This window comes from Miniopterus natalensis, chromosome 15 (genome assembly GCF_054644295.1).
Source record: "Miniopterus natalensis isolate mMinNat1 chromosome 15, mMinNat1.hap1, whole genome shotgun sequence".
Classification (NCBI taxonomy): Eukaryota; Metazoa; Chordata; class Mammalia; order Chiroptera; family Miniopteridae; genus Miniopterus; species Miniopterus natalensis.
Window position 1 is genome coordinate 30402960 of NC_142095.1, and position 27930 is coordinate 30430889.

Here is a 27930-nt window from a genome sequence, read left to right on the forward strand (position 1 = left end):
GTCGCAGGTGACCTCAATGTAGAATGTGTGCATTCAAGCGAAAATGAACAAAGCTCTTGCCCCTCTGTCTCCGTGCCTAATTGCATCTCGTTTCTTGGGTCTCCAACCCTAGCAGGGACTTCTTAGTTAGGTGCATTAAAATAAATTTCCCTTCTTCTCCCCTTTCCAGGTGGGGAGGGAGGGAGATAGGAATACCCCAGATTTCTCCTAAACAGTAAAAATAATGATTTTCGTTTCTCCTTCAACAACCTCTAATTCATCTGTTGTCAAGTATGCAGTACATTTAAAAAGCTGATGTGTAGATTGTCAGGGCAATGACATTTCTGCACAAGAGTGTCTGAAATAGTTGAGAACCAGATGATAATTTTCTAATTAGAAAATAACTGCATTCTAGATATTTTACTACCAATATTTCTGTCCCAATTATTTTTTGAACTTTAACTACTCTTCACTCTGTACTCTATGTATTATTGTGAAGACACTTTTGGGGGAGTTAGGAGCATGTCTTCTCTATAACATGAAGAAATAAAAGGTACATTACATAAAAACTCTCAAAGACGCCCGGCCGGGTGTGGCTCAGCGGTTGAGTGTTGACCTAGGATCCAGGAGATCGGGGTTCGATTCCCAGTCAGGGCAATGCCCGGGTTGCGGGCTGCAGCCAATCAATGACTCTCTCATCATTGATGTTTCTATCGCTCTTTCTCCCTCTCCTTTCCTCTCTCTATATAAAGATATATTTAAAAACACACACACAACAACTCTCAAAGACAGGTAACCTCTTTTTAGTTTCTTTTTATAATATCCTCTCTCCTCCATTTAAAGGTAATTTCCGGGTCCCATACTGGATGGTCAGGACCAAATCTAAGGAAATTTGTTTTCTGTCAAATGCCCTTAACAAAGTATATGTTCAGTAGTGAATTTAAAAAAATATTATTGTTTCAGTCCGTATGGCACTGAAATATGAATAAGAAACCCAAAAGTTATGTCAGTAAGTTTTTTTAATTGCAGTGAATGCACCATGCCTCTATTCTGTCTTTTCAGCTAAATCCATGTTACCTGAAAACAGAAGACCTGTTGTATCCCAGTGTATGGTATTTCTGACACACATTGAACACTCAAGGTGAAATTGGTGTTTTGTAGATCAGTAACAGTTGGACAATGGCAATTTCATATGATTCCAACTTTAGTAACAAGTATTTTTGCCAGTGAAATAAATCTTCCACAAGTATAGAGCAGTCTTAAGATGATCTCATATTTCAAAAGGAAATGGCCTCTTTTAACAAAAAGGTACTCATGTGGTCATCTTTAAATTCTGTTGGAAAGTTTTTGAAAGAAAATATTTATAAATGCTTCCAGTGATTTTACACCTATTATCTAATTTAGATATTTTAATCTTAAATTTGATAAGTCATGTTTACTTACACTGGGTATTTTCCCTGGAATAGTCTAATGATTCTTTTAGGCCAACGATTTTCAACCAGTGTGCTGCAAGAATTTTTAAAATATGCACTATCTGACTGTTTAGTCAGGGTTACTGACCTCTTTTCCTTTAAATTGTCAAATTAAAAAATGACAACAGCCAACACAACAATAGTCGTCTGGTGTGAACAAATCAAAATTATACCTTTTTATTTTTTGTCAGATTGGCAAAAAATATATTTTGTGGTTCGCCACAGAATTTTAATAATTAGTTTATATGTGCCATGAGGTGGAAAAGGTTGAAAATCACTCTCCTAGGCTAATGGAGAGTCACATCTGAAATAAGTGAAAAGGGGGACGCAAATTAAGAAATAAATGAAGTAAAACTCACTTTTAAAGAGAGATGCTTATTCTCTTTGACTAGATCCCAGTTACCTGACTCCCAGAAAAGTGTTCTTTTTTCCTTGTCATTTTAAATTATTTTCTTCCTTTATTGTTTTCTTACATGTGACTTCAAAAATATTCACTATGGAAAGCTTTTTCTTCCTGTCCTAAGGCCTCTGTATGAGCCAGCCAATATAGTTAGAAACCTGATCATGTGGACATTTCATTTAATTCTCCTAATGATCCTTCAAGTTAAATGGGTATCAGCTTCATTTTGTCATTAAACAGTTTCAGAAGAATAAAGTTTTTCCCCAAGATCAGCAGAAGGTATAGAGTCAGGTTCAAACTTAGGTCTAACTCCAACCCTATTTTGTTTCCCCACACCAGTTGCCTCTGTAAACTTCTGGTATATTAATCATTCTCTGATACTGCTCCATATGTTTATCCATACTTATAGAAAACAATATAGTAAATAACTTGGGTAACTTCCTTAGAGCAGCCCTTTCCCAGAGAGTTGAAATTAGTGTCTGATAAGATTTAAATTTTTTTAGTCGAACTCGTTTCTAGCAATTAAAGTTGTTTTCTTTGGTCAGAGAAACATTGATTGGAATAAGATAATTGATTTAATAAAGCCATATTAAATTTAATTGAAGCTTAACTGCATGCACTTGTATGAAACTTTAAACTGTACTGCCTATTAAAACACTCTTAAGGAGGAAAATTTACTCTTGGGTTTCTGTTTAAGGGATGAAATACAGTAAGTTAGACACTCAGAAAGTATTGTCTTTACTCACTCTAGCTCTACCCACCCCCACCCCGAAGTTTTTTAAATGGGTAATAATAGAAAACCAGTAATTTTTCCTTCTTGTCCAGGAACTTGAGTTTTTTAGAGGTATGATAAAAGCTGAGGAGTCTTTGGAGAAATGGTTTTAAAAGTGATTATGTCATTAAAATATTATATTCTTTTATTTTACTGTTGAATGGCAGTCATTTCCATAGTTCAAAAATTTAAAATTACATAACTGAAAGCTTGCTTCCAACCATGCCTTTTCAACTAGTTCATATCCCTCACTCCATAAGTAATCAGTTTCTTGTTTATCCTTCCATTGTTTGTTTATGTATATGTAAGAAAATGTGAACAGAAATTTTCTGACCTTTCTAAAATGAAAGATAAATACTGTACAGTGTGTTCTAAGAAAATAGCTTGAACTTTAATTTTCCAGATATGGATCTGAATAGTTATCTCAGTTTGGGGTTCACATGTATTTTCACATTTTCTTGGGAGGCTTATTTTCTTTAGGACAGGTATAGCTACCCAGAATTCACTTTCTGTATCAAAGGTAATTAAAATAACAGCAAGTCAATGATAACTTAATTCATTTTCAGTTATCCCACATTTTCTTTCCTACTCAGTTTTGCTATATTAAAATTTTTAATATGATAAAAAAGCATACAAGATAAAAATCATACTTGTGTATCCTGAGTTGGGCTTTGAAGAGACTAATGGCCAAGAAATAGGAATTACGAGGTTTTCCCTGTAGTTCTGCTATTGATTTATTGAAATCATTTAATCCAGACTTGTAGAACACTTGAAAATATTTTTGTTTAAAAATGTTATTCTTCCCCTTTCTATATTTGATAGTGTCTATATTTGGTAGCAATTTGATATCAGCTTAAGAAACTTAAGATTTAGAGAAGTGTTTCATCATAATTTGAATCTTAATAAAAATTGCTATTTTTCGAAAAATAGTTTTCTTTTCATTTCTACCTGATTTCTTTTGGGTTTATGACCTGTGATAATATACGTGACTGGCTTAATCCTTTTTGTGAATATTCAGGGTGGGGCAAAAATAGGTTTACAGTTGTTCATATGGAAAGTAACACAATTAATAAATAATAACAAGAATAAACTCTGTGTTTTATATACTCACAACTGTAAACCTACTTTTTACCCTGTATTCATATTAGTAAAAGGAAGAGGGATCTCATTTCCATCTTAAGTAAATTAATTAGGGTCTTTTAAAAGTATTTTGATGGCTAAGATAGTAAATTTATGTATATTTTACAATTAAAAAATATATTTTGAATCATTTTAATGGTAAGTACTGTATGGGTACAGGGAAGTAATAGTATACATAATTAACTCAAATACATAGTCAAGGGAGTCAGTACTGGATTGATACTTTTAAATAATAAAAATGTGCCCAGCCTACATGGCTCAGCGGTTGAGCATTGACCTATGATCCAGGAGATAAAGGTTCGATTCCTGGTCAGGACACATGCCAGGGTTTCGGGCGCCATCCTCAGTGGGAGGTGTGCAGGAGGCAGTAGATATATGATTCTCATCATTGATGTTTTTCTTTCTCCCTCTCCTTTCTTCTCTCTGAAATTAATAAAGATATATATATATTTAAATGTATATATCATCTCTTTTTTTAATGCTGTTTTTATTTAATTAATTTTCTCGAAGTTACTTCAGACATTGACTAGCTTCATACTTGGAAATATAATGTTTTATATTTATATTTTGCTAGCAATTAAATGTTACATCTTCCTGTTGATCATTAACCCACTTTTAGGAGGCTTAAATTAGGTAGTGGTGTCATCAGCATTATATAGGGTCATTCTGATATATTAAATAACCAATATAGGAAGACTGATGCTCTTTTTTTTATATGAAATGAGACCCTTAATAAGATCAGCATATATTGTAGATGTGGTGGGAATAGGTAAGGAATAGAGAATAGCTTTCCTATTCAGATATATTGGCAATAATAGGTTAAAATAGAGAAACTAATTTAGAAATATGTGTATTATAACTCTGAAATATTTTTGCAATATTTATTCCAGTTTAAATTTTAAAAATAATAAATTACTGTAGATCTGAGAGTGGAATATGCTACTCAGAGAAGATAGTTATATTTCCTTGGAAGTGTGTTGCTCTTTTGTTTTTTAACTACTCAACTTTTTTTTTTAATCTTATTGTTGAAAATATTACAGATGTCTCCCTTTTACCCCCATTGATCCTCTCCACCCCCATATCCAGCACAGCCCCAGGCCTTCCCCATACCAATGTCTGTGTCCATGGGTTATGCTTATAAACATATAAGTTTTTTGATTAATCTCTCCCCCCCACTCCTTCATCCCCACCTTCCTTCTGAGATCCCTCAGTCTGTTCCATGCTTCTATGTCTCTGGATCCATTTTGCTCATCACTTTATTTTGTTTATTACATTCCACATATAAGTGAGATCATGTGGCACTTGTCTTTCTCTGACTGGCTTATTTCACTTAGCATAATACTCTCCAGTTCCCTCCATGCTGCCCCAAAGGGATCCTTCTTTTTTTATAGCTGCATAGTATTCCATGGTATAAATGTACAGCTTTTTAATCCACTCATCTACTGATGGGCACTTGGGATGTTTCCAGATCTTAGCTATTGTAAATTGCACTGCTATAAACATAGAGGTGCATAAATTCTTTCTAACTGGTGCTTCGGGTTTCTTAGGATATATTCCTAGACATGGGATCACTGGATCAAATGGCAGTTTAGTTTTTAATTTTTGAGGAAGCTCCATATTGCTTTCCATAGTGGTTGCACCAGTCTACATTCCCACCAGCAGTATACTAGGGTTTCCTTTTCTCCACACCTTTGCCAACACTTGTCATTACTTGATTTGTTGATGGTAGTCATTCTGACAATACACAACTAATATTTGGTGTTGATTTGAGTAGCATTTTCTTGAGAGAGATGACTTTATAAAATAACTCAATTAGGTGATTTTTTTGAAGTTGAAATATGTTTACCAAGGGTCATTAGTTTTGAAGGTAAATGAGCTTATATACTTGAAAATGCTTTGAAAACTAAAAGGCACCATATTAATTTAAGAATTTAGTGATGATATTTTCATTATTAGGTCATTCTATAAGTACTTTTGAAAAGAAGGGATTGTTTTTAAAACTATACTATGAAACACACACACATACATAGGCTGTCTTTGGATAGGTAACAGTAATTGCCTCTGGAAAGAGGATCTGGGAGACCTGGTTTGGATGTGTGAGGGAGTCTTGCTTTTTATTAAAACTTCACAATGTAGGAGTGAATTTTAGGCTCATTATTATTCAGTAGAAACCATCACCAATAATTTACTTAAAGGTTAATGACTGCAAGATGCTATTGTTCTGGGCTTGGTACTTTCTCCCAACCATCCATATTATTCACAGATTGAAGATAACCTTTTGTGTGTAACACATAAGTTTGTGGTATAGAATTATTAATTCTTTAAAAAGTCCTTAAATGAACCTCTTTGCAGCAAGTTAACACTACTACTCTGAGAGCACATTTTGGGAATGGTGTATAAAAGCAGGAACACATTTCACTTGTTATACCTATATATAGAAGTTGTATGTAATACTAATATGAAATATTCTTATTTGTTCTTAATCATCTTGGCTTATATAAGAAAATGAAAAGAATTTGCTCTTTTGGACATCGTAGGTTAGTTAGGACTTAATCTCCCCAATATACATGTACATTTGACAGAATCCTGCAAAACATGTTGAATAAGAATAAAACAATGCAGCCTGGCCGGGCGTGGCTGAGCAGTTGAGCATCAACCTAGGATCCAGGAGATTGCAGTTTGATTCCTGGTCAGGACACATGCTGGGGTTGTGGGCTCTATCCCCAGTCAGGGGCATGCAGGAGTCAGCCCATCACTGACTCTCTCTCATCATTGATGTTTCTATCTATCTCTCTCCTTCTCCCTTCCTCTCTCTGAAATCAATAAAGATATATTTATAAATAAATAAATAAATAAATAAATAAATAAATAAATAAATAAAACAATGCAGGTGGAACTTGTCTTGTGGTAGCACAAGAAATTTACATTAAATCTCCATCTGTTCCATTAAATGTTTTGTAAGAAGCAGATCGCTTTGTCTTTACTGGAAGTTTAGTGTTTGAAAACAATCCATCTTAAAGGCATTGGTATCTAAAATCCAAAGGTAGCACATGTAATGAACATTTCATAGCTTTCCTCTTCATTTAATAAAATTTATCTCGAAGGTGTTTGTCACTGAAATTGATTAAACTATGGCTGGATATGCCTTTAAACAAGTAATTTGACCTTTCTGAAGCTTGCTCCTCAATTGAAAAGTGTTAATCTAGTGTTAATGGAGGATAGAGGGCCTCATCTCCCCTAGTTGCTAGTGGGGGTGAATTTTTTGTGGTATCCCAAGAAAAGGAATTTTCTGAGACTCCCACAGGAGGATGAGATATAGTAGAAAGCTTTATTTTTGTGGAATTAAATCCCTGAGTTTTCAAAGCCCCATTTCTTTTTGCCCAGTCCTAGAAGAAGTGTAACTGGGGCTTTAGCAGAACTAAAATCAGAGCCGGTGGCCAGAATTTGTTTTCCATTTTGGAGCTAGGTCCAGTTCAGCGTCAGACTAGCTTAGCTTGTTCCCACTGCACTCCATTCATCCATTGCATGTGGGGTTCCCATCGCCGTGGGCCATACAGGAGAATGCAAGAGAGCCAAGAGTCAAGAGCCACATGAGCAAGAGTCAAAGCCAAATGAGCCAAGAGAGAGAACTCCTTTGTTTAGGACATTATGTATTCCCAAATTTTCCTGTGCTTGCAGTGGCCATGCTCATTCTGGCCAATGATCTCTGTTCCCAGGTGTGATTAATAGGCAAATACCTTCCCTATGTCACCCCAACTTTATTGGGCATACGTGTATTCCCCCTTTGTCCAGTCCCCTGCTCCCAGTGTTTTGCAGCAAATAGGCCGGGCAGTTCCCTGGGGAGTGCAGAGCTACAGCTTCCTGGTGTAGCTGCCCAAATGACATGCCTACAATGTCTGGCCTTCCTTTTCCTTCTTTTTATTACTAATAACTAGCTCATTACAATGGTATCGCTAGGATCCCTTTGAAATGTAAAAAAGTGTAATGATCTGTTGTGTGCGGGCCAGGTTACAATTCTAAGAAAAATGACTTTAGATAGCAAACACCAGAGAAAACTTCCATATTATACCAGGAGGGATCTAATTTTATACAGTTGTTCTTAGCAAAAGTAAATAAATAAATTCATGACTTTAATAGACAGGCTTAGAGTTTAGTCTCTAGCCAGTTCTAATAATTCTAATTTGAGAATAGCAAGTGAACTTAGTGAGTTAGTCATACACCTACATATTAGAGTCCAGGCACTAAAAAGATATATATTTCTTCTACCTCCTTTTCAGGAGAAATTTTGAAATTTCTTTATGAAAACAGACATTCAAATGGAAATTTACCTTATGTATAAGTTTTTCTTCATGCGATATTATATTGGAACTCAAGTCCTTTTTCTTAGACAAAAAGCATTCCTCTTACTCTTAAGGAAAAGGTCATCATAACTGAGCAGATAAGACAGATAAAAACTAAAATAAACTTTTTGTTTTTATGAAATTAATACTAAGTAATACACTTTTTGAAGAGGGAATTAACTTATCCTTTGAACCTGAGATGGGCTTGAAAAGCATTGTAGAGGAAGTGGGATTTTAGCTGGACCTAAAGGATTTGGGTCAGTGGTTCTGAATTTTTCCTTCCCCTGATACCCCCAGTATACCTCAAGAATGTGACCTAGTCTCAAGGTAGTGATCATTTGGGAGGTTACTTGAACAGCCCCTCACAGTCTTGATGTATACTTCTGGAGGAACTCCATTCTTTTGCAAATCATCAATATAGATGGAAGACAAGGAAAATATTCTATGAAAGGGACCAGATCACCAGATATGATCTTGTTGAGAGGGAGAAGCATGTCACATTTAATATCACACTTAGAGAGTCCTAATAATGAACATCCTTTCAAAAATCTAATCTAAAAGTTGGTTTATATGTTCTGTGGTGAAATTCAACAAGGTGATGGAGTTGCAAAACTAAATGCCTTAACGTCTGTGGGGTGAACAGAGGGGTAAATCTAGGAAACACTCTTCTAGATAGTATATGTGGGTTGTTTAATATCACTTCTTACTATATGGAATTTTAACTGCAAAGTTTTAAAAATACTTGTCTAACATTCTTTCCCTGTTTTCTAATCATTTGAAGCTAGATATGGAAATGATATAAACAACATCTGAGTGTAATTGCCCTGTTCTCTTTTTGGTGTAGTATTTGTGTATATGTTGAGACTTAAGAAGCTAGTCACAAAGTTTGGTCTCGTTTAACAAATTCGCTTTGGACACAGTTGGAAATCTGACCCAGTCTGTTCAGTATCTATTCAGTGGTGAATGATTATTTGAATTTTGAGTCCTATGAAGTGATGTTATTGATCACTGTTTCAAATAACACCCAATCTTTGGGACTTCAAGACATTTTAGAGCATATAATATAGTCTATGTATATTCTAACTTGGAAAGAAGTTAGAACATAGTAAATGGAGGTAGTAGGTCGTGTATGAAGATAAGTACAGCATCTACTTTATTTCTTACCACTCTTTTCCTTTGTCTTACCACTCAATTGGACCCCTTCCTTGCTGTTTTTCAAGTGCACCACAGTTCTGCCTCAGGTCTTTTGCACTTGTTCTTCCTCTGCCTTTTTCTCCAAGTATCTGCATGGATTGCTCTTATATATCCTCAAGATCCCAGCTCAGAGGTCACCTTTTTATTAAGCTTTTGACTGACTGTTTACTTTAAAGTAACGGAACCACTCCCTACACATACTTCCCCTAGCATCCATTATCTCCCATCTCAGTTTCTTTTCTTTTTCCCCTCCAATGTATTTATTATCATCTGATATACTATATATATATATATTTTTACTTTTTTGTCCCCTGCCCCTGCCCCCATGTCAACCTTACGAAAAGGACATTTTTCTAGTTTGTTAATTCCTATAGACAAGAACATAGAATAGTGTCTGGTACCTGGTAAGTGCTAAATAAATATTTGTTTCATGGATGAATTTGAATATAAAGAATAATAAAAAAGTGGCTAATCTCCTTGTCTACTTTCTTCCATCTGTTCCCATACTACTTACTGCCACCATCCTCACGTCTGGCTACTTCTAATCCAGCCTCCTTTCTGCTGCAGAGTAATTTTATGTATGGTAAAACTTGCCACTTAGTAGACACCAAATAAATAATTGTTGAATTTCTGCTAATATTATCTTCTTTCCCAGATATCATACAAATCTAAAAATCAGAAATAGCAATAAATTAGCAACCTCATTCTGGTTCTTGAATTATAGATACCCACATTTCTAAATTAATCTTTTCGATGTGATTAAAAGAACCCAGTAGTAGAAACCCAGAATTTTTCTATTCTGTGTGATTTTAGACAAATATTCCTGAGTTTCAGTTCCTGAATCTTAAAATGACATAATGATATTTACTCTTATTATCACAAAGGAACAAGTAAACAATAGGTGTGAATATGTTTGGAATGGTATTTAAAAGTCTTAAATATGAGGTAATATTCCAGATCACATTTTGCAACTATCAAGTACTTTTAAATAGTTTAAGGCCACTAAGTGGCTTTCAGTACTTTTTTCTGTTTGGATGCATGTTTGAAAGTAGAGTTTCACACACACACACACACACACACACACACACACACACACACACACACTCCAATTAAATAAAGCTCTGTGTTAAGAGGTGATAACCTACCACTTTTAATAAGTGCTATGTCATATGAAAAAATTATCACAAAATAAATGCTAGAGCTGTAATAACTTGGAAAGTTTTCTGTATTCTGACTGCATTTTTCCTAAACTTGGAGATTTGGGAAGTTGTTTCTATATTGATTTTGTCACTTAGATTCCTGCATAAACATCACTGCTTAGAAACATCCTGATAATTGCCCTGGCTGGGTATCCCAGTTGTTTAGAGCATCGTTCTGATATGCCAAGGTTGCGGTTTTGATCCCTGTTCAGGGCACATACAAGAATCAACCAATGAGCCCAGCTGGCTGGCGTAGCTCAGTGACTGAGCATCGACCTATGAATCAGGAGGTCATGGTTTGATTCCTAGTCAGGGCACATGCCTGGGTTGCCAGCTCAATCCCCAGTAGGAGGTGTGCAGGAGGCAGCTGATCAATTACTCTCTCTCATCATTGATGTTTCTATCTCTCTCCCCCTTTCCCTTCCTCTCTCTGAAATCAATAAATACATATTAAAAAAATTAAAAAAAAAACATTAAAAAAGAATTAACCAATGGATGAATACGTAAATGGAACAATAAATTACTCTCTCTTTCCCCTCTTTCCCTCTCTCCCCCTTTCTCTCTCTCTTAAAAAAATATCCTGATAAACTTCCTTTCCCTGTTATTCAGTGAGAAAATACATTTAGATACTTAGATAATGTTGAGACTACTAGGGATCTGACATCTTTCAGAATCTTGCTAAACCGGGAAAAAGACTCATACTTCATTCATCTGAAGAGAATAGTGACATAATACTTGAGTTGTCACTGGATTTGACAAACCTAACCCAGCTATTATATATTAACAACAAAAACATGTTTGTGTTTGACTTGGTAAAGATTTAAATACATATAGTGGCTTCAAGAGCCACCTTGCCTATTTTTCAAGGAAAGAGCAAAAGGCTGCTCTAAAATAGCTTATCTTAATGGATAGTCTAAGTTGAATTTCCCATTCTGGTTACTAAATTAGCTGAGTATTTAAACAACTTTTCATCTTCTACCATTATAGTTGTCAGGAATAGTGCTTTAGCTGATAAATATAAGTAAGCTCTTTCTACCACTAGCTTCTAACTATTTCCTGTGTCTATCCCCAAATAAAACAAAAAAAGGAAATAACATATTGCAAGTCATATAATAAACAAATAGTACCCAGCAACCACCTGAAAAGTCATAGAAAAGATAATGGCACACATGCCCAAGAGATGCCCCTTCCTGTTTCCCAGTTCCTTCTAATCCAGTAAAAGTGTTCCCCATAAGAGTCAAGAAGGAGTAAGCAGCGAGAGAGACTTATGTCTGTGAGTACCACTCTAATTCTACCGCTTTGGATACTTCAAAATATAGACCATCACTTTGGTAGTGTTGTTGCTAATTTCATCTATGGAACTGCCCTGCATGTGCTTTGCCAAGGTCTCCAGTGTCCTCTATATTGCTAAATCCAATTATGAGTTCTTAGTTCTTGTCTTGATTTTCAGCAACATTTAGCATGTTGTCACTTTGTCCTCAGTGAAACACTAAGTTTCTAGTATCCTCTCCCCTCCCTGGTTCTCTTGGTTTTCCCTTTCTCAATTAATGGCACCTCCATCCTTCAGGCCCCAAACCTTTTGAGCTGTCTTTGATGCCTCTTTCCTACTCCCAATGTATCTACAGGTCCTCTTGGTCCACTGTTAAATATATCTTAAATTTGCCTATTTCTGGTCTCCACTACCATCCTCCTTCACCTTGATTTTTGCATTAACCTCCTAACTAGTCTCTTAGTATCCACTCTTAGCCCACTAAAGTTTATCCTTATCACAAGAAACAGAAGCCAGATAATGACATTCCTATGATCAAAACCCTCCAATGTTTTCCTTTTCCACTCACTCTTACGTGGTCTTCAGGGCCCTGCACAATCTGTTTCTCCATGAACTGTTCTAACCTCATATTCTAGTCTCCCCCTTGCTCGTTCTACTCCAGCCATATTACCCCCCTTACTGTTTCTGGAACATACCAAGCATATTTCTTCCTCTCTCAGAACCTTTGCCCTTTGCCTGGAATGCTCTTCCTATAGATAACCCTATCACTCGTTTGCTCATTGCTTTCAAGTCTTTGCTTAAACGTCATCTTCTCAGATCTTTTCAGTGAGACTTTCCCTGAGCACTCTAAAATATAAAATTACAGTATCCCCTTGCTTTTTTTTAATTTTTATCCCCAGCATTTATTACCTTCTAATATACTATAAGTCTAATATATTATAATTTACTAATTTATATTGTTTGTTCATTCTTCATATCCCAGCCCAAGAATGTAAGCCCTTGGAGTGTTTTTGTCTGTTTTGCTTATTAATGTATCTCCAGAACCTGGAATATAGTGGATGCTTAGTTCCTATTTATTGAACACATGAATGAATCACTTATTTGAAAAAAAATGGAAGGAAATAAAAGAGCCATCCTGAATTAAGACTATAATATTCCATGGAACATATTTTATTATCAAAGAGGAATCTTAGTGTTTAACTATTTTGAAGTGATTTCATCATTTCCCTTGTATGTAAAAACAAACAGACCAAAAAAGAAAACCCAAATCTTTTGCCTAGTCTTTATTTTTAGCTTTTTTATAAATAATAAATCCATGGGGATTTCCTCTTACCAACAAGAAAAATCAAAGTTATTCACATCTCTTATTCAGTTTGATCCTATGAAATAGATAGAACAAATGTTATTGTTCCAGTTTGTATAAAATTTCAGTATTTCTTATAACTTTGATTTTAGTTAAATTTAATAGACAATGCAAGTATCTCCTGTTTTGGTAGCAAGTACCAATTCCTTAAGTAGTTTATTTTTATATTTTTTTATTTTTTAAATATATCTTTATTGATTTCAGAGAGAGGAAAGGCGAGGGAGAGAGAGATAGAAACATCAATGGTGAGAGAGTCATTGATCAAGCCCACAACGCGGGCATGTGCCCTGACTGGGAATCGAACCCTGATCACCTGGATCCTAGGTTGACGCTCCACCGCTGAGCCACGCCTGGCCGGGCTCCTTAAGTAGTTTAAATTTTAGTTGGGAAGGAAAGCACAAAAGAGGACAAAACTAAGTTCTATTTAATTGTATTTAAATGTAGGCTATATACTAGTCCTCTGAGAACTTAAAGAGGGGAAGGTAAGCTAGGAGAGCATGAAGGAGCTGGGCTTTGAAAGATAGATGGGCAGAGAGCTAGTGAGAGGAGAGGAAACAAACAGTCAGCTAAAATTGCCTGTTTTTTTTTCAGCAGTATCCATAGAACAAGGAAGTATTTCACACATAGTTTATTTATAAAATGAATGAATATGATAATGAGAACATAGTGCCCTACATGATCGTGATGACGGTCAGGACAACAGAGTATGTGTTGGCAAAGAAAATATACAAAGATGTTTAGTGAAACCAACTTTGGAGGGTTTCAATGCCAGGATGGAGATTTCGGACTAGTTTGGTTAAGTGTTTGTAGGCCAGCTCATGTTTTTAAATAGAAGGAAACTCATGATATAAATAATGTGCTAAGAAGTTTTGTTTTAAGATTATAGCTCCTTCCAATAGAACTTTATGCAAGGATGAGAATGTATCTGCATCTGTACTATCTGTCTAGTATAATAGTTACAGGCCACATGTGGCTGTTGAGCACTTGAACTGTAGCTAGTGTGACTAAGAAACTGAATTTTAAATTAAATTAAATTTTATTTAATTTAAATAGCCACCTGTAGTTAGTGGCTACCATATTGAACAGTGCAAGATAATATTGGATGGTTTGGAGAGTGAATAGAGCAGGACTGAGAGAACAAATAGTAGGGTTTTAGAGTAAACCAGCCATGAATGATAAAATTTAAAAATGAAGACTATCCATTATTTAGAAGGAATCAACAGATTTTAATAAAAATAAGATGAAATATTTGTATTTTAAGCCAAGACTGTGGGTAACAAGGAAAAGAATTGTTAAGGAAATGGAATATTTGGAGCAAGCTGAAGGGTGGTTTATTGGTTTGGATGTAAGTTCAGTTTGGGGTATATTATGTCTTTGGTGAAGTCAGAATGGCTAAGTAGAGAGATTTTGTATTTGGAAATACAGAATTTGGGGTTAGCTATGGTGGTAATATTAGTTTAGAGATAGTCCTTGAAGTCATGAGTGGAAGAGTTTTGAGCAAGTAATAGAGGAGTGAAGGTGGTGGTTAGTGTCAAATGCCAAAGAAAAATTAAAGAAGACTGAATTTATAGCTGTAGATTTAGTAGAGGACTGTCATCTAATCCATTCATTTTACAAATGAGGAAAGAGTTGCTCAGTCATGTGAAATGAAATGCTTAAATATACGCAACTTTTAAATGTCAGTTTGAGAAAAAATACAGAAAAACCATCCTGAGTAATCAACTGAAGACTAGTTGGAGAGAACCCTTATAATCAAGGACAAAAAGTGGAGACTGCAGAGAGGCTGGTAGGAAGTGCAGAGATGAAAGAGGGCTGGCTGGGCTCCCATAGACAGCAGCTGAAGTTCCAGAGATATATCTCAGCTGTGGGGGGTTCCCACTGAGAACTCTGGGGTTTAAACCCCAAGCTGGGTTCCACAGCACCAGAACTGAGAAAGGTGCCTACATAACATCTGGCTGTGAAAAGCAGCAGAGTTTCTGTCCACCAGGGAGAGATGGCCAGAAATACAGGCACCCTCTTAAAAGGCCAACATAAAAAATTTCAGGTGCCACTCACCTTGAGCTCTGGCAGAGGGCAGGGCAGTAGTGGACTAGAGCTTTGTGAGGAGAATCAAGGGTTGGGGCTCTGGGGATAGAGCTTGGATCTGTGCTGAGTCATTCCCCCATATGGCAGAGGACATCTTTCTCAGGCAGACCTTTACTGTCTGGGCAGCTTTTGCCTGGGGGGGACAACAATTGCCCCCACTCCGTGAAGTTTACACCTTGCTGTGGTCTACAGCCTGAGGTTCATTAAGTGTCTGAGAATAACAATCAGCCTGCAGGCAGAGGTAGATCTCTGGATACTTTGAGTCTTTGCCTGATCTGCTTCTTGACCCAGGGTTTGAAAAACAGATATTGGTACGCGTCTCAGTCCTTTCCAAATGCACCCAGCTCGGCAGAGGGAGCCACAAGCTGTGGATTGCTGAAATTTCCAAAAAGGGTACTCAGGGCCAGTCACAAACAGCATCTGACATTGCCCTGCACCAGAGGTCCTCCAAAAAGACTGAGAGATGTAGCAGATCTATCTAATACATAGAAACAAATCCAAACAGGCAGCCAAAATGGGGAGACAAAAAACCAAGCCCCAAGTGAAAGAACAAGAGAATTCTCCAGAAGAGCTAAATGAAATGGAGATAAGAAATTTATCAGCTATGGAATTCAGAATACTGACTGTAAGGATGCTCAACAGCATGAGAAAAGATTTGGAAACTATGAAGGAAATTAAGAATGACATAGCTATAATAACACATTCGAAGGAATAAACAGCAGATTAGAGGAAGCTAAGGATTGGATCAGTGAATTAGAAGACTGGGTAGAAAAAAATCAATCAGAGAACCAAAAAGAAAACAATTAAAAAACAGGAGGACAGCTTAAGGGAACTGTGGGACAAAATGGAATGTAACAATATTCTCATCATAGGAGATCTTAAGGTAAAGAAAGTGACCAAGGGCTAGAGAACCTGTTTGAAGAAATAATGGCAGGCACAACCCAAGAACAATGACAATGGTGTGGAGAGGGACTGGGGGGGGTGGAGATAGGACAGGGTGGAATGGGTCATTGGGGAGAAAAAGGGACATCTGTAATATTTTGAACAAAAATAAAAAGAAATAATGGCAGAAAACTTTCCTAACCTGGTGAAGGAAAAAGTCACACAAGTTCACAAAAAGTCACACAGAGAATCCCAAGCAAGAAGAACCCAAAGAAGCCCACGCCCAGACACATCATAATTAAAATGCCAAAAATTAAAGACAAAGAGAATCTTAAAGGCAGCAAGAGAAAAGCAAATTGTTACCTACAAAGAAGCTCCTATATAAGGCTCTCAGTTGATTTCTCATCAGAAACTCTATGGACCAGGAGGAATGGCATGAAGTATTCAAGGAAATGAAAAGCAAGGATCTGAAACCAAGACTACTCTATCCAGCAAAACTATCATTCAAAATAGATAGTGAAATAAAGAGTTTCCCAGACCAAAAAAAGGCTAAAGGAGTTTATCACCACCAAACTAGCACTGCAAGAAATGTTAAAGGGACTGCAGTAATAAAAAGTAGAATGCTTGGTGGGTTCCCCTGTGGGACTGTCCAGATCAGGGCTTTTGTTTGCTGGGAGTTTTTTTATTGCTGGTTTGATTTCATCAGTTGTTGGCCTATTCGGATTTTCCAATTCTTCCTGAATTGGTTTTACATGCTCTCACTCATGTGAAGCCTAATGAACAAAATAAACTGATGAACAGAATAGATACAGAGACTCAGAAGCATGGAACAGACTGACCAATCTTAGAGGAAGGCGTGGGTGGGAGGGAAGAGATTAATCAAAGAACTTATATGCATAGTATGCATAACCCATGGACATAAAAAATAGTGTAGTGAAGGCCTGGGGTAGGGGTGGGTACGGGGTAGAAGGGGTCAGGGGAGAAAAATGAAGACAAAGACAAAGTTTTAAAAATGTCAGATTGAGGGTTTGAACCTAAATTCTCTGCTGACCCCTTCAAGTTACTGCTTTTCCCATTATGTTGACAAAACAATTGAGAAATATAATTTCAGTAGAGTAAGGTGGAATCTAGATAGCAGAGTGATTAGAAAGTGGAATACTATATATATGCAATGGAGAAGTGGAAATGTGAAGTGTGGGCAGCTTCCTTTCGAGAAGCCTGGCAGTGAAAAGAGGGGATTGAAATGGGATACCCAAGCCAAAGGGGTTTTTTTTGGTTCCAGAAATATCATTGAATAAAGTATTCTGGCATGATAGGCAGGGATAAAAGTGACAAAGTGTTATTATCTTCCTTTTAGTGCTGCCTAGGAAGATGAAGTAATTGACTCAAGATTATAGGATGTATCATTAGTGGAGCCAGAAATAGTCCTTAGATCTACTGAAACTATTTAATAACCAAACCTTCTGATTGTGCTTATACAGAAGGCGTCATATTTTTCTATCTTGGTTTAAGATGTAGAATGTTGGTGTGATTGGCATTTTACTTGAAAAGATATGACTCTATAATATTTCCTGTTCTTCAGGCCACTTGATATGCTAAGATCTAAAAGGAATTCAGAGAGGCAAATCTTTAGCAGGAACACTTTCAGTATGTTCTTTTTGTAACTTTTAGTTACCTGCCCACCATTATGTGAGGACAGTTATCACGATATTAACTTACAAAGTAGATGGTTCTTTAATATCAGTAAAGCTAGGATGGGGGAGGGAGAAGTCCCTGATTCCCCCCTATTCCCCCAAAAAGGTACCAGAAATGATACTTTTTTACATCTTTAAAATATAATGTGATATTGGAAAGAGATTTTTAATGAAATGGTGAGTACAAGTGATGAGAATTCAAACTGGAGAAAGAGAAAAAAAATTAAGATTGTTAAAGACCCAGAAGATTGTTTTATATTATGGTTGTTATTAGGAAAAAATTATCTTAAGAGACTTCCTTGACTATGTGGAAAAATAAGTGTTATAATATAAGAGATCGCCCGGCCGGGCGTGGCTCAGCGGTTGAGCGTCGACCTAGGATCCAGGCTATCGGGGTTCGATTCCCGGTCAGGGCACATGCCTGGGTTGTGGGCTGCAGCCGATCAATGACTCTCATCATTGACGTTTCTGTCTGTCTCCCTCTCCTTTCCTCTCTCTGAAATCAATAAAGATATATTTAAAATAAAATAATAAAATAAAGAGATCTTTTAATTTTGCAATGATTCCTTAGAAGTAAAATTGGACAAGGGAGTTTAAGTTTAAAGCTGGAAATTATATCTTGGTGTTTAATTTCTGCTGCCAACTAATTCATTTCTGAGAGCACATGAGCACTCTTAGTTGATTTACTGCTACTAGGTAATCTTTGTATATTATGATGGAGAATGTTGTGCTTCTGCTGTAAGTCATTGAATTCCAAATGAATTGCCAAATCAAGATAACAGTTGTCTGATGCAAGATTTTCAGAAGAAAAAAAAATCCACAAATTATAAAACAAAACCCTGTTAGGATAGTGTTAGGCTGTTCAAATTTTTTTTTTTTTAATAGAGCATATTACCTTGAGAAAGTAGTGTACTTCTGACAATTATGCTATATACTACATGGAGATCAGATATTATGAAATTCAACCTATATTGAAGGCAGAAAAGGGAAAAGTATCTTTAGCCTTATTTCATCAAAGAATAAACCAAGGCACAAGCACAATTGCATAGTGATAAAAATAATGATTAGGATATCTGTCTCCTGCTTTCCAAGTTATGTTCTTTTGGCCATAATATTAAATGAAAACGTTGTTCCATGTTTAAATTTTGAATTGGTTAGTTTTTATTATAGTCCCTCATCTATTCATATATTCTAATAAATAGATTGTTTACCTAAGGATATTCAAAAATTTAAATGTTATAGTTCATTTTTAGAATAGTTCAGCTTAAAAGAATGTGTCTTGTTTACTTTTAGCTTGCTAAGCATGTGTGACTGGCCTGCTGCCCACATGGTCTAGACAAAAGAACTAGCTAGTCTGTTAGAGAAGAACAAAAAAAAGGCAAGAAAAATAATTTTCCTTTAGCTAGAAGATATCACTGGAGCCTTGATGGTTAGGGTTTAGACAACATCTTAAGTAGAGGGAAATTAATGGAAAGTAGTGTGTGCTGGTAGGAAGAGGCATTTGGTTGGGGTTTGGATTGCATGGCATGCAAAATAAAGGTTCCTATTGGTTAATGCTATTTCAGTCTCATGTTCCCAATTGGAATTTAAGTGAGAAATATTCTGGCATTTTTCTCTTGCTTAGCATTTCTGACAAATCAATGTTCTTTCAGCTCTATTTACTTTTGTTCTTTATTTTAAAACAGGCAAACCTCTTAACTCATGGGGATAATGAAAGAATATAATCTGACAGAATAAAAGCACACAAAAAATGAGATGTAACTGGCCTGTGGTACTGTACTTTTCCTTCTAACCTGTCTAGTTTTAGAAAAGTCAGGAAGTCTTGTTCTGGAATAAGATAAGCCAAGGAGCTTGTGTTTTGAGGGAGAAGCAGGTATGTGGTCTTTTCTCTGTGTCAAATTTGGGGGTGGAGAACTAAATAAAGAGCTTTGCACTGAAGTAAGTCTGTTGAAGTGTGCCTATGCTGAAACGAAACTGGAATCTGGGGGGGCAAACTTTGAGATGGTACCTTTCAGTACTTTCCCCATAACAAATTTTGTCCCTCTGCTTGTTTTAGTATTCTCACAATAGATACGGATTTTAAAAATTAAATGATTCACCTAGGAAGATTACTGTAAATTGCTTTATAACTTGCTGTTATTTTTTGTACATTTTTTTCATCAGTGAGGGGAAGATCATTTTGAAGTAGTAGCTGTGATTTATTGGGTGCCTATTGTGTTACAGATATTGTACTCAGCACTTGATAAATAAGATTTCATTTAATCCTCTCAGCTGTGATAATTAAGATTCAGATTGAGACTTGCTCATAGCATACTTAAAGGAGATTGTAATAATCTTTGACCAGTTATTAGTGTTTGATCTGTTTTCTTGTTTAATTTTATGTCCCATCTCCTAACATAGTTCCTGGCACTGGTAGGTACTTAATAAATGTTTGTTGGACATATATCTGACTTCTTTGACTACATACTTTTCCGTAATGCTAAGCTTTCTAATTTTTTTTAAAAAATATATTTTTTTATTTTTAGAGAGAGAGGAAGTGAGAGAGAGAGAGAAGGCAACATTGATGTGAGAACTGAACATCATTTGGCTGCCTCCTGCACATCTCCTACCAGAGATCGACCCCAAAACTTGGGCATACTCCCTAACAGGGAATTGAACCAGCAACCTTCAGGTGCATGGGAGGACACCCAACCAGCTGAGCCACGCCATTCTTTTCTAATAAAGAATGCTCTTCTATAGCATTCAGCACTTTGGGAATATTTTCTGGTTTTCCTCCTTTTTCACTAGCCCTTCCTTTTTGGGTGCCCCCCTTCTGCTCGTCCTTTTAATGTTGATGTTCCTCTCGGCACTGTTTTAAGCCCTTTTATTCTCTCACTATACTTCCCCCGGGTAATATCTGTTTCCTTGGCATCATTTGTTATTCACATGTGGAAGAAGCCCAAATCAATATCTCCAGCTGAGATTTTCCTTCTGAGCTGAGCTTCAGTTCCATTAGTTTTATTCATTTACTTATTTGTTAATTCATTCAGTAAACGTTTATTGAAGATCAACTCTGTATGTTTTATACAGCATATAGCAATGAAAAAGATAAACAAGGTTTCAATTCTCATGGAGCTTATAGTGTAGGGAATAGATAAACAAGATTACAGATTGTAGTAAGTGCTATAAAGACAGTAAATCAAGGTAATATGATAAAAGTGGTTAGAAAAATACTCTCTGAGGTGATACTTGAGATGAGATCTTAAGGCAAAGAACGAGACTTGTGTGTTGAAGGAGGATAAGGGAATAAAGGGAATTGGGAATAGTTCCCTAGTCCAAAAGTTCCAAAAGCAGGGCTGAACTTGGCCAGTGCAGGTAAGGTGGTTGATAAATATAAATAAAGGTGCGTATCATGGAGGAAGTTTTTGGCTATGGTAAGGACTTCCATTTAATTCTAAAATTCAATAGGAAGCACTTTAAGGGTTAACATCTGATTTATGTATTTTTAAAAGATCACTCTGACTATAGTATGGAAACTAGGTAATAGAAATGAATACATGGAGACCATGGAGGAACATAATGGTGTTTTGCAATAGGGTGATTAACAGTGGAGAGATGGACAGATAATGTGCTATATTTTGAAGGTGGACTTGACAAGATTTGGTGATAGATTGAATATGGGAAATGAGAAAAAGAGCCAGTTCCCCACTTCTGGGATGTATCACAGCTGCCCAATATTTAACATGGTTAAAACTGAACTCATCTCTCCCCCCACTTTTCTTTTCCTAAACCTTCTTTTTCCCAGTGTTTCTTATTAAATGTCACCCCCTATTTACCCAGTTGCTTAAGACGTAAGCCTAGGCATTATCTTCAGTTTCTTTCCTTTTTCCTTTTATAATCCTCCCCCACCAATAAAAGTCATTAATTCTATTTCCTAAATATCTCTCAAATAGCAGGTATTTGATTGCACATGTCGTCCCCCCCCCCCCCCCCCCCCCCCAGTGTCATACCTGGATTCCTTTAGCAATGTTCTAACTGGTCTCCTTGCCTCCTGTATCGTTCCCTCTATCTATCTACCCAGTAAATTGATTTAATTAAGGCTTTTCTCTCCTGAAAATTCTTTTTTGGCTCCCTCAGGATAAAGTTGAAACTCCCCTAACATGATCTGAAGAAAGCCTTTATGGCCTGGGCTCTGCTTCCCTCTTTAGCCTCATCTTTCACCCTTCCCACCATTTCTATCCACCACCCACACTAAATTACTATTTGTTCCTCAGTGAGTCATGCTCTAGCTATTTTTGCACTTGTTCCCTTTTCCTAACCCTCTTGCTGCCCATTCCCCACTATCTATCCCCAACAAACAAGCTGACATACAAAAACTCCTGAATGTCCTTAGGTTTCAGCTTAGAAGTCATTTCTCTAGAGAGACTTTCTGACACACCAGCCCTAAGTTATTGCCCCATTTTTGTGTTCTCTTAGCACCCTGAACTGCCTCCCACTAGGGCACTGTCTCAATATTTTGAATTGTCATTGTTTTCCACTAGACTGTAAGCTTCACTCTATCTTCTATTATACTTTCATCTTCTAGATTCTTAATATACACTTTTTTGTTTGTTTGTTTTTTGTTAATCTTCATCTGAGGATATTTTTCCTATTAATTTTTTTAGAGAGAGTGGAAGGGAGAGAGGAAGAGGGGGAAAAGGGGGGTAGGGAGGGAAAGGGAGAGGAAAAAAAACATCTATGTGAGAGAGACACATCAATTGGTTGCCTCCTGCATGCTCCTTGACTGGGGCTGAGGTTCGAACCTGCAACGCAGGTACGTGCCCTTGACCGGGAATTGAACCCACTACCTTTTGGCATACTGGAGACTGTCCAACCACTGAAACACACCAGCCAGGGCCAGAAATTTAACTTTAGTTTTAACCTAACTATACTTCCCCTTTTTCTTCAATTGTACAAATTGCATTTGCAAATTGAATTTTATTATGTAGTATCCCGGAACCCAAATTCAGAGTGTATCCTATGACTGTGGGAAAATTTTCACTCTATATTCTCTAAATTGATGAATTTTTAAAATTAAAATCTGTAACCTAGGAGTGTTTTGATAGTTTTTTGTGTGTGTTTTTTTAAATCCTCACCTGAGGATTTTTTTTCCGTTGCTTTTCAGATAGAGTGGAAGGGAGAGAGAGAAACATCGATGTGAGAGAGACATATCAATTGGTTACCTCCCGCACCTACCCTGACCCAGGTCAGGGAACAAGCCTGCAACCAAGGTTTGTGCCCTTGACTGGAATCAAACCTGGGACCCTTCAGTCCTTGGGCTGACACTCTAACCACTGAGCCAAACTGACTAGGGCTTGTTAGTGTTTAAAAGTACAGTTGACCCTTGAACACCACAGGTTTGAACTGGGTAGGTCCGCTTATGCAGATTTTTTATTTTATTTTATTTTATTTTATTTTATTTTATTTTATTTTATTTTATTTTATTTTATTATATATCTTTATTGATTTCAGAGAGAGGGCAGCAGAGGGAGAGAGAGATAGAAATACCAATGATGAGAGAGTCATTGGGCATCGAGCCCGCAACCTGGGCATGTGCCCTGACCGGGAATCGAACCCGGATCGCCTGGATCCTAGGTCGATGCTCAACCGCTGAGCCACGCCCGGCTGGACTGCAGATTTTTTTTTCAATAAGTCCTATAAATGTAGTTTCTCTTCCTTATGATTTTCTTAATAACATTTTCTTTTCTCTAGCTTACTTTGTTGTAAAAATACAGTATATAATACATATACAAAATATATGTTAATTGTTTGTTATTGGTAAGGCTTCCAGTTAGCAGCAGGCTATTAGTAGTTAAGTTTTTGAGAAGTCAAAAAGTTATACATGGATTTTTAACTGCATGGGAGGGGTTGGTGCCCCTAACCCATCCTGTACTGTTCAAGGATCAGCCGTATTGTATCAAACCTATGTTCTTAATGCCTAAATAAATACATCTACAGTTTTAATTTTTTGGTCTTTCATTTAATTGGATCTGAATTCTGGTAATTACAGAATTCCTTGTAGCCCCAAATAGTTACAACCTCAGACAAAATTGTGTGCTTGTCAGTGAAAGAATGTTCCTCTTTTGGAGGGAAATATAATATAAGGGAAATAACAGTTCCATTTGCACTAAAAATGCAATGCAGGATAGGCCCATTTGAATTCATGACGAACATAATAAAATGAGAAGGTAAAAGAGTATGTTGGCTAAAATAATCCTTTGGTAATTATCACTTTAGAAAGACCTTTAATTGCTAAAGGAAAAGGTAGTCAAAATATTCTTCATTGCTACTGATCCAGGGAGAGTTTGTAATTAATAATGAAGAGCATTTAAAAAATAAATTTTGTAATTTTTACTCCTTTTAAAATCAGTATAACTTATGTGCCATAAGAAAAAAAAAAGTGGTTTAATTGTTGGTTCATGTTTACCCCTGGTCAAGAATAAAAACAAAACTTCATGTCATTTCCAGATGTTAGTGTAAGAACATAAACGTATGAAGTCTAACCCAGATTGCTTTATGAAATAATCAGATTTGACAAATAAGAAGGACTTGAAAGAAGAAAGGAAAAAATTCCCAGCTCTTAACCCCTTACCTTATCCTGGCTCTGTGTCTAAAACTCTGTCACATCCATTACTGTTCACTTATCTTTCCTCCCCCACTAGACTGTGAACTCTATGAGGTCAGAGCTGAGTTTGACTTATCTCTATGTCCCCAATGAATACAGGGATAAATCAGGAGTCTAACGCTAGTCATGCTGACAAGCTTCTCTTTTAGCCTCGGGCAACTCATAGTACAGTTCTTTATTCCACTTTTCGAAAGGATTGAAGAGAAAGTCAGAGTCTCTTAGAGATGGAAGAGACCTTAAAAATTACATAATACAACCCCTTATTTTACTGATGAAGAAACCCTGCTTGCCTGGCTCTTCTAAAGTGAGACTAGAAATACTTTGAACTAAATAAATAGCAATGTTATATTTTCTCCTATAGGGTAATAATTTCATTTGGAACTCCAGTGTAAAATCTTAAACCAGATCCATGTTTTTCATTGCAATTTAGTTCTCAAATCTTATTCATGAGCTAAAAAAGAATAGATGGTCTAAGTTTCTCATGGCAGATTTCATTAGAAGGGAGAAACATCTAATCAGTGGGATTTATGATAAATAGAAAGAAAGTTCATAGATTGAGTTGCTTAAATAATTTCTTTCTGACCAGGCACTTCTCACTAAACTAGCTTTTGTTTTATAATAAACTCATGGATACATTAAAGTCCTTACCTAAATATGTGGGCATTAAAAAAATTGATTTTCAGAAGTAGTTTGGATGTGGAGACTTTAATATTTCTATTTTGTAATAAAGTATTTTCAGACTGGTTTATGAGGGAGAGCTGTGTCCTCGCAACTCTTATAAATATAATATACCTTAAACAACCTGAAATACTTATTTTTAAAATTAGGAAGTGATTAATTGCTTTTCAAAAGAAGGCTTCACTTTTAAAAAGCATGCAAATGGAGTATTTATACATGCTACAAGAAAGAGTCTTAAAAATATGTTAAGTGAAAACAGCCAATCACAAAAGACCACATGTTATATGATTCCATTTATATGAAGTATCCAAAATAGGTAAGTCTGTAGATTAGTGGTTACTTAGGGCCAGGAAGGTATGGGGGAATAGGAGGGTGACGGCTAAGGGGTACAAGGTTCCTTTTTGAGATAATGACGATGTTGATTGTGGTGGTGGTTGCACATTTCTGTGACTGTATTAAAAACTATTGAATTGTATACTTTTAAACAGGTGAACTATGTGAAATGTGAATTATATCTCAATAAAGCTGTTTTTAAAAAGCATTTATCATAAGAATTGTTTAATGAACATTGTTATGTCATCTAAATTACTGTTTGATTTTTTGGTAATAGTGGCTAACATTTGTTAATTGCTTATTATGTGCCAGGCATTATGCTAAATCCTTTAAAGGCTATATTTTCTCACATTAGGCATTAGTTTCCATGAAGCTTTTCAGCAACACAATCATCTTTGTATTCTCCAACCATACTAGCCTTCCATATGCCAAAAATTCAAAATATTTGAATGAATGAATATGTGTATGAGTGAATGAATTTAGCATTCTGGCTTGGCATCTCAACTCATCAGGGCATTGCTTCCTCCTTACCTTTGTATCAGTCTGCTCTCGGACCTACTAAGCAATTCTAGCTCACATAGGGATTAGTGGTTGTATCAAGTAGAGCAGTTATTCTAATCCACTTCTGCATGATTTCTTTGTACCACCTTCCTTGACTTTGGCTTGAAAGATCCTAATGTGTGAAGGAGGGATTGGGGAGGGAATAGGGTAGCACCAATGATATTTAAATTATTAGACATATATAAGCTTAAATAAGCTTAAGATGTAGTTCCAAAGGGTTGACAAGTCCTGAGATTGGTGATCTCAGAGGTGAGGTGGAACAGTGTCATACGTTAAGGTCAAAGGTATTTCCCACTTGATTAACTTGTGAGTCCCAGAAAGAGCTAGATGTTATGAAGCACAGTCTTATAATAGTTTATCCTTGTGTCTGCTGGAATCTTGAAAATTTTGTTCAGGAGACGGGGGAAGACAACACCAGTGAGGTAATGAAGTCAAGACGGAAAGCAGAGGTAAGTACAAGAGGCAAAATAATACTACAGCTTGTGGAGATGGGTAGACTTTGCCTTGAACCATGAGGCAGTCACTTCTTAGAATTAATTCTCATATTTATATCCTTTGAAGAACCTTTTCATCTCATCTTTTCTGTGGTCAAGTTGAGAAACATTATTATTTGGGAATATAAAACCAATAGAGCAGAAAAAGAGTACAAAAAAGAGTACAAGAAAGGAGCAGAACAATTTTTATTCCTTGATTTATCCTGTGCCATTATCTTCTTAATGACAGGTATAAAGTTCAAGCTTTAGTTGTTATCTTGCTGCTGCTGCTAGATTATCAAACAGTAGACATGCTTCTTTTTTTATGGAGTTTAGCTGTTGGAGATGTTGTCACCTGGCACAAGGGAAGCAAAGAACTTTGAGCTCTAATTCTGATTTGTAAACTTTCAGTTTCTGCATAGAAATCCATGATGATTGGTGTCTATGAAAATAGATCCATGATGGAAATATTTATAGGAAAGGTAACTAATATACAGGATGGGCAAAAGTAGATTTACAGTTGTATGTGAAATGCAGAATTTATTCTTGGATTATTTATTAATGTATTATTTTCCGTTTGAACAACTGTAAACGTATTTTTGCCCCACCCTGTATATTGAGCCCATGCTTTATGTGAGGCAGTTTGAAGCACTTGAAGATGAAATAAGAGTTTCAGAGGTCATAAAGGCCTGAGCTTTTTTTGTTTATACTGTCCTGCTTCTCGGAAATGGCAGAACTGGTTTTCAGAAGAAAGGACAGTTGAGTTGAGAAACATTATTTGAGAGAAAGGCAATGCTGTGTGCTAATTTTGCATGAACATGTGTGTACATGTGTATTTAATAAATGGTGGGGAATAAGAAACGAGGAAACCAAACATACGAATCTTGAATCTAGCTTACCCCTCTCCTATGTTGTGTTCAAGAGCGGGGAATATAAATTTAGACTGCCTAGGTTTTCAGCATCTTCCTTTCACTACTTTCTACAAGGTGATGCCAGACTTCTCACCCCTTGTGAACACGCGCATTGAAACTATTTGGTGTGAAGGGAAACTGGAATTGGGAAAAACATTTTTAGGCTGTTAGTACCTAGAGATTATAAACTGATTGCCAGACCACTCGCCAATGACCTGAACCTTGTAGTGTGTGCTGACCAACTTCTGTCAAAAACCCAGGTCAGATCCTTGATATTTGGCAACAATATACTAAGGGATATGCTACTCCTCTGTCTCTTAGACTAACCCAGCGCTCTTTCAATATTAAATCAGATTACCAGAAAGCTGCAGGCCTGAACTGTGTTCATTTAGCTCTTGTAGAAACTCATTCACTGAACTATGATTTTATAATAAGCCCTTGAGTTTTGCTATAGATGGATATAAGAATCATCTATGAAGAGTGTTTTTACATCTTTTGTAGAAATCATTGTTAAAGATTTCATTTGTTAGCCCAGCCGGTG

General features: G+C 36.3%; 1 protein-coding gene across 2 annotated transcripts in view; it reads left to right on the top strand.

The window, feature by feature from the left end:
• The window catches only part of TMCC1 (transmembrane and coiled-coil domain family 1), a 117544-nt gene that overhangs the window by 35180 nt on the left and 54434 nt on the right, over positions 1 to 27930 (top strand). The window lies entirely within an intron of this gene.